General features: G+C 35.8%; 1 long non-coding RNA gene across 1 annotated transcript; it reads left to right on the forward strand.

Moving 5' to 3' along the window:
• Positions 1 to 508: 508 nt before the first annotated feature.
• Positions 509 to 5,809, forward strand: LOC114459053 (uncharacterized). The gene is made up of 3 exons (XR_003673204.1): positions 509 to 569; positions 1,509 to 1,601; positions 5,254 to 5,809. It is a non-coding gene; the product is annotated as an uncharacterized LOC114459053 (long non-coding RNA).
• The last annotated feature ends 2,865 nt before the right edge of the window (positions 5,810 to 8,674 follow it).

The raw sequence follows: 8,674 nt of genomic DNA on the forward strand, positions 1-8,674 counted from the left end.
ACCTTTTTCCATCAGTGTTATATGGTTGGGTTTAGATCTAAACTTGTCATGTGGCAGTAGATTAATGCCCTACATTACCTACATGACATGTGACCTTTCATCTACAATAGTTTAAAGTAGGGATGTTCCATTCTGATATAGATATCTGATACTAGTCCAATATTAGCAAAAAACTATTATCACATTATATAGGCCTGCATCTAAAATGTGTGATATAAACACTCTGATCTAATCAGTTCATTCCATACTCCGCTCCAGCTTTTCTAATTAATAGGTCAGTTTTTTTCTTTTTCTTTTTTTCCTCAACGTTGCAGAATCAGTAAAGTTAAACTGTTTCCACTGAAGACCTTCATTTTCCTCCACATCATGTGATCTCTGAACAAACTGATAGTTTTAGTCAATTTCAAAGTGATGACACTGCAAAGGATGGATGAATATTTCTAGATCCTTCATGTTCATTCTGTCTCTTCCATCCTTCAGGTGGAGCTGATTCCATGCTGATGTTACAGGTGAATGGAGGATTGTGGAACCACTCAGCCGTGACAGCAAACATGGACTCCTCAGAAAAGGTGAGAAATGAGTGGAACAAAACCAGTGAATGTAGAACCAGTGAAAGACACCATTATGGCTGTACTCATACTGCCAGCTCAGGCTGTTCCAAGCTCACAGCAGGAATCCCCCCTCCCTGTCCCTTTTCTGGTACGGTACAACGGACGTGATGACCAGCTCAACTCGGTTCACACAGAGAAACTCGTCATCTCGTTCATTTACGACACACATGGCATTACGTCATCATTAAGCGACTCTGTTCATACCTGTCAAGTTTTGGATTTGAAAATAAGGGAATTTTAATATTAATTTTAATAAGGAATTTTACTACGAGCCGTCCCACCCGCCCAACCGAGCTCCAGTATTTTATTTTTTTTTTTTTTGGAAAAAAAGATGTATAATACAAAATAAATACTAATGAATAAAAAAACAAAATTAAACAAAAACGTATGTCAAAAATAAAGTAAGATACAATTAAAAGTAGTGACAGTGATTATTCTGACTGCTCATTTTTAATTATTTATGTCATATAAAAATGTATGAGAACAACATTAATGTCACAGTCATCATATTTCCCCTCAGGGATCAATGGTTTACTGAATCTGATCAGGTTTATTGTTTAGGTTAATTTAAATAAAGTTTATCAAAACTTAATTTAAATGGTCCTGATGACATCATTCTAGACCATAATGATTACACAAAAACAATGGAGGCAAGGATGCATCAGTTATTTCACCACTAGGGGTCAGAATATTTGACAGTATCAGAAGTTATCATTAATCTACGATGTTTCAGACTCTACAATCCCTGGTATTGATGGTCTAGTACACACATTATCAGTGCTCCCCAGAACATTTCCCCATAAAAAACATTCCTTGCCTCACGGTGACAGCGTTTCATGTTGATTCTGTCCATTTCCACGTTTAACCGTTTTCATTGGTCGATTCCGTGATTTATAGTTCCCTATTGGTGTTCAGCTGCAGCTGAGGGGAGGGGCTTCACGTGTGTCTGTTTATGTCTGCAGCAGCGAATGAAGTTGTCAATTGAAACAGGTGAGGGGGAAAAAACTAGAGATGAACCATAGATATATTAAGAGATGGACATGGTGCTGTTAGTATCGATACCTTTGTGAGAAAGTATAGTATCCGATACTAACTTTTTGGTATTGACACTTTATTTAGTTTTTTGACAACGCTATTCTTACCAGTGGGAAAGTTCTTGATGATATATCTCTGCTAATCACGTCCGTAACATGCATACAGCTCTGAGCACAGATATATAGAAGGTAGATGAACCACTCCTCATGAAAAAACAATGTTCAGCTCCATCCACAGTATGAAAAAAATGATTGAACCATGAAGAAAACACATTTAAAATAAATACACAAGTGAGGGGAGGGGGGTGCAAGAAAAGCCCCCAGGTCTATAGAGCACTGGAGGAAACCCTGACCCACCAGTTGAGAATTACTGCTCTAAACAACTGACAGTCTGTAGTAGGTCTCCATCTACTACACCAAATATATTAACAAAACATATTTTTCTGTGTTTTGAAGAATTGTCGTTGACATAATCATTATTATTTATCATTAACTTATTCAAATATCATTCAACTACATGAAAACAGCAGATCATCAGTATTAAGTCCCTCTCTAACTACTACAGATGAGATGGTAAGAAAATACTGTTTAATGGTTTTTAAATCATTTTTATTTGTAAATAATCATAAAAAATAGAATAACTTAAAAATGACTTCTTTAACAGTTACTGTAATAGGCTGAAAACAACCAACAGTCTGTATTATATCTCTCTATCCACTACAGCAAAGATATTAATAATAAAACACTCTGATTTTCTGATGCTTTTTATTGATTAAATAACCTTAAATACTGTCATTAATCAGCAAGAACCTTTTTTTAAAAAAATTACTCTCGTAGCATGAAAATAACTGACAGTCTTTATTAGGTCACATCTACACACACCTCTACTACACCAAATATATATATAGAAAAACACTAAAATATGATAATAATCAACTAAAAATATAACTTTTTTTCATCTAAAAATGATCGTGTTGATGTTTTGAACCCAGTATATCGTATGGTATTCTGCAAATTAAATATGATTAAACATTTGATTTATATTAATTAATTTATAAAACAAGTACAGGAAACATCTCATTTTTTATATTCATAAAATGATCATTTATGAAAAGATTTTTAGCTTGTGCTGGTAAGATGATTATTATCATTATGCAGATCTATCCTAGAATTTAATGTAACTAGAGACAGGCCTGATAAAGGTAGTTTATGGTTTTCAGGTTAATAGAGTGACCTTTGAATAATTTATTGGTAATAATTACATTATTAATTAGTGATGCACTAAAAATCTGACCAAACATGATGTTATAAAGACGTGAGTAAACGACGCAGTCAGTGCAGGCTTGTCTAGAAACAGACCAACTTGTCTGTGGACTCGTGGAGCGTCTGTATTTAATACATGTGAGCACTACAGAGTTGATGGAGCAGTAAGTGTGTTTTATGTGTGTGTGTCACTTAGACACTGTAGTTACATGTAGCCCTCCATTAACACAGACCTTTAATACATCACAACTGTACTTGGTCCACGTTATAAACATCATTACTCTGATAGAATTAAACGGTGGAATCACAGCTTCAATGTATTTTGTGTTTTAATTAGGGCTGCACCATTTTCACAAAAAACCTAATTGTGATTTTTCTGACAGATATTTCGATTTGATCTACAATTTTTAAAAAGATTTCATACATTTAAAAGCATTTTTTTTTCCAAATTCTGTTTTCCACATCAATTTTTTAAAATTCTGTTTTTTTAGAAATATTAATGAATTATTTCAGAAAATATTAGTTTTTAACTCCTGTAAGGAAACAAAATACTAATAAATAAAAAAAAAACCTTAATTCCTTTTGAGCACAATTATTTTAATTTTGTTATGTAAAATAAGTTTGTAATATGCTGCTCAAATGAATGAATGAATGAATGAATGAAAAATAAAGTAGATACAATTAAAAAGAAGATATAAGTTGTACTGTGAGAAAACAAAATAAAAACTAATAAAAAAGGAAACTATAATTGAACAAAAATGTATGTCAAAAATAAAAATGTAATTTAAAATAATGAGTAAAATACAATTAAAAGGTAGATATAAGTTGTAGTGACATGGATTATTCTGACTGCTCCTTTTTAATTATTCATGTCATATAAAGATGTATGAGAACAGCATTAATGTCACTATATTTACCCTCAGGGATCAATGATTTACTGAATCTGATCAGGTTTATTGATTAAGTTTTGATCAAATTTATTTAAATTAACCTCATTTAAATGATGCTGATGACATCATTCCAGAACGTAATGATTAAACAAAGCTAAATGTGCAAACATCACGTGTAAGAAGTGTTTTTTCACCACTAGAGGCTAGAATATTTTACAGTATCAGAAGTTATCAATAATCTATGATGTTTCATACTCTACAATTTCTGGTATTGATGGTCTACAACAGAACAACTTTATCCAGATGTTCTGTAGCTCTGATCAAGTGAAGCTGATTAAAGCTGAGTCATGTTTTCATGGAGCACAGCAGCGCTATGAGAAACAGACAGAGCTTCACAGACATGTTAAAGTTAAACAGACACTGGTGTCTCTGATGTAGGAGTCAGTGATGATTTGTGTAGTTTTTTACCAGGTTAGACGGTGTTTAGGTGGTGTTTGAAACGACTACAAAGAGAGTTGGAAGAACATTTCTGCATAAAAAATGTTCTTTCCCTCACAGTGACGGTGTTTAAACCCTATTCTGTGAATTTACGTTGCGTTCACCTGAGCAGAAAATTAATTTATTTAATAAATAAAATGTTTAAAATAGGAAAAGCTCAGGTGGTTCATTCTTTTAAAAACATTTGATTAGAACTCATTCTTCCTTTCTCTCTTTTTCATCCTTTTCTTTAAGGTTTTAAACCTGCTACAAAACCTACAACAAAACTGAATAAACTTTTAAAAGCTGAGGTGATCTCACGTCTTACTTGTGTTCCATCCATGTTCTTTCAAGCTGGACAAGCATTGTAGAAAATAAGCTTAACAAGTATCTGGTATGGTATTCTGCAAATTAAATATGATTTAAAATTAGATTTAGATTAATTAATTGATAAAAGAAGTAAAGGAAGTTTCTCACTTTCTACATTCATAAAAAAATAATTTATTTAAAGCGTGTGCAATTTCCCTTGTTTAATTTTATGAGACATGTGCATGATAAATGTGTTTTTTTTTTTTTTTTTTCACAAATCTATTTTTTTTTGTTTGGTGTATTTTTCTGTAATGTATGTTTTTTGGAGCCATTATATGTATTCAGAAAAAAAAGGGGAAAAAAATTGCCAAGATTCACAGCTCTGCCCTACAAACACTGTAAAAGTTAACAAAAATTCATGGATCTCTTTTGGTGTCCCACTTCTCTAGATGATCTGCAGTGACTTTGAACCCTGTCAGTGAAACACCCTATGAAAAGTGTTACAATAGGACATTTGTCTCATATTAAATTATCTTCACTCTGTAGGGGGCGCTAACGTGCCAATATCCATTTTTCCACATTGAGCTGGTTTAGGGCTGGAGGTTTAACAACTGTTTCACAAATGTTTGTTTAGTTCTTCTCTGTGTTTAATCTCTAACTGTTCTACAGGACTCTGGAAGCCAGAACAAAGTGACACCTCAACGTTCTCAGGACCATGAAGCTCAGCCACAACAAAGAAACAAATCTAAGAGAAAAACTTCAGAGCAAAGAGTTCAACAGCAGAGCCAAGCTGGAGTTAAAGCTAAACATACATGTGACCAGTGTGGGAAGAACTTTCGCTTTAAATCATTCCTCACTGTACATCAAAGAATCCATTCTGGAGAAAAGCCATTTAACTGTGACCAGTGTGGAAAAGCTTTTAACCGTAGTTCTAACTTAATAAGTCACAAAGTCATTCATACTGGAGTTAAAAAGTTTGAATGTGATGAATGTGGAAAGACTTTTAGTCGATCTGGAAACCTCAGTCAACATCTCCTCATTCATCGTGGAATCAAAGCTCACAGATGTGAACAATGTGGAAAGACTTTCACACGAAGATCATATTTAACTCTGCACATGCAGACTCACTCCAGAACAGTGTTGTATCACTGTGACCACTGTGGGAAAATATATAAACACAAACAACACCTCATCGTCCACCTGAGATCTCACACTGGACATGAAGTGTGTCCCTGTGACCAGTGTGACAAAGTTTTTACAACATATCAAAAGTTAAAACAACACCAAGCCAGCCACTCATCAGAAAGACCTCATAAATGTGACACATGTGGAAAATCTTACAAGAGGAAATTTAACCTTACTCACCACCAACGAGTTCATGAGAAGAATGTTTTCAGATGTGATGAGTGTGGGAAGACCTTCAGCACTTCATCTGTTCTCCACTCACATCTCTGTGTGGATGGAGACATGGAGCAGGAATCATCTTCAGATCCCAGCGACACACGGATGGTGATGACACCTTCTGGTTCCAGTGTTGGACTGAAGAACCCAGAGATCAGGCTGCACAGGATTCCAACATAAACCTGCTGTCAGCTGGAAAATGGACACCAACAGTTCAGGAAGTTGTTGATCTTTGAAGGTGTGGTCTGAAAGAAAAGATCAATACAATGATCAGTTGGAAAGGAAGCAGGAAGAAGTTTCCCTTTGTTCACTTTCTATACAGGATATACATTCTATAGCTTCTGTATTCATACATGATGTATATGAAGAATGATTCATATTATTATTAATATTATACACTAATGACAGATTCTATATCAGGGCTGTCAAACTCATTTTAGTTGAGGGTTCAATTATGGACCAGTTTGGGGTCCAAAGGGCTGCAGATTATAGAAAAACCAGCCTTAGTTTATGAGCAACTTTGCTTTAATTTTCCAAAATGTTGTAGAATAATTTAGGAAAAATTGCGTAACTTTCAAAAATTGAGAGTTCCTGCAACAATTGGAGTTTAAAAATAACTCCTATCATGTGATGTCAGCATCGAAAACTTGTGAGCTCTGCAAATATTGTGGAGTTATTTTAAAATTATTTGTTTTTTAGAGGATTTGAGATATCTACAATTGAATTAGTTTATAATTTACGCAGTTATTCATGTTTTCTGTCATTTTTACTTTCTCCTGCAGGCTGAAATAGATGCTCTAAAGGGCCGGATTTGGCCCCCAGGCCTTGAGTTGGACACACATTCTATATGAAAGACAGTCTGAGATGTTCATCATTTGTTTGTATACTGTACATAATAATCATTAGTAGTTTTTTATAGAATGTAGAGAATGTGACTAACATTCTAATAGATGTAATAATCAGATCCTAACTTGTAGATGAATATACATGCTGTGTTAATACAGACCATCTTCATCATGTACCTTTGAATCTGTTTCTTTTCTCTGTGTTTATAAAGGATTCATATTTTTAATGAGTTTTAAATGAGTATCTAATACATCACATAATAGTATTTTCTTGATTTTAGATGTGATGTGTTTTATATAAAGTATGTTTTTCTACAGTTGAAGTGAATGTGATGAAATGGTTCCTGACAGGGAAACCCTGCCTAAAGCCTGTGAATGGATCATGCAGTGTGCTGAATGAATATCAGGGGAAGGGGAGCCCAAAGTGTCCAAACACTCCCATTTTATCACCATATTTACATTTCTATCAACTCTGTGATTACAGCTCATAGATTTATTCTAACTCTGAAATGTTCTTTAATCTGTTCTTTAGCCTGTCCAGCCTTTCTTTAGAACTTACAATGTTCTATGTAACCATGATAAAGCCTAAAGTTCTTCTTAAATCTTCCTTCTGACATAAAGTTTGAATCAATGTAAATGTAATGATATCAAATGTCCAGTGAAGCTTTGTTCCTTTAAATAAAGATGTGTTATTGTCTGTGCTGGATTTCTTTGAACAGAGAAACATGTCAGAGAGAGGGAGAGCTTTTCATTGGATAGCACATAATCCTCCATCAAACACACATGGTTCCCATGAGAAGAACATCCACTGGATGGATCTAAGAACAGGAAGTGAAGGTTCCTCTGGAAACTGAGTGTTTATTGAAGCTGAAGGAGTTTAAAAATAGACTTTTAGAGTAACTGCTGCTTTCACATCCAGTCACGATGTCTTTCTGATAAAATGAGTCAAAGATTGTTCCTACATTAATAAGGCTTTTTTTTTTTTTTTTTTTTTTTTTCTCTCTTGTCTGCACATTCTGTCGAAGGTTAACACTACAAGAAGTGCAATCTTTTAACAGCAATGCATATTTTGTTATTGCAATTAAATAAATTTATTTATTTCATTGCATAATTGTGACCATCACCAGCCCTCCCTAGGGAAGGGTAAGAAATACTTTATTAAAGGGAGGATGTAAAAAAAGAGAGGGCAGTGTTACACCAAGGTGAGGGGTTGGAGAGGGGTGGGAAAGTTAACAGGGAAGAGGAATACAAGATAGGAAATGGAATGGGTGGGGAGTAGTCGATAGATTTCAAGTGATGCGATGTGAAATTGTGGTTGTGTATATTGTGCTTATTGTTGAGTTATCAAGCCAGTTTGGTGACCAGTGTGCGGCTTAGGAATAATGGTGGTGGCTGTGAGCAGAGGAAGAAGTGAGTGGAAATTCCATAAAACAGGTATTTGGGAACAACGTGTCTGTGGTTGAGCCCAGTATGAGTGTTATCCCACAGCCCAAGGCCAGTGCATCCATGACAAATGTATTTCCAAGAACCGCCACTGCAAAACCCACGAGCCGCCCCTGGGCCCCGGAAGCAGCCAGGCCAGCAGAAAGAGCGGGCAATCCGGGGGCCCCCGGCGACCACCACACGGCCAAGCAGCCCCCCGAATGCCCCCAAGATCCCAAACCGTGAGGCAACCATCGCCCCCCCCATACACACCCGAGAAAGCCCCAAGGACCCAGCGCACCACGCCACCAATCCAACCCCCAACCCCCAGACCCCCCCACCCCATCCCCCCCCACACAGAGCCAGCAGGGACCCGACCCCAGGCCAGAGGGACCCGGAATGGACGCAGCACCAGGAGCAGC

This window comes from Gouania willdenowi, unplaced genomic scaffold, assembly GCF_900634775.1.
Source record: "Gouania willdenowi unplaced genomic scaffold, fGouWil2.1 scaffold_242_arrow_ctg1, whole genome shotgun sequence".
Taxonomy (NCBI): Eukaryota; Metazoa; Chordata; class Actinopteri; order Blenniiformes; family Gobiesocidae; genus Gouania; species Gouania willdenowi.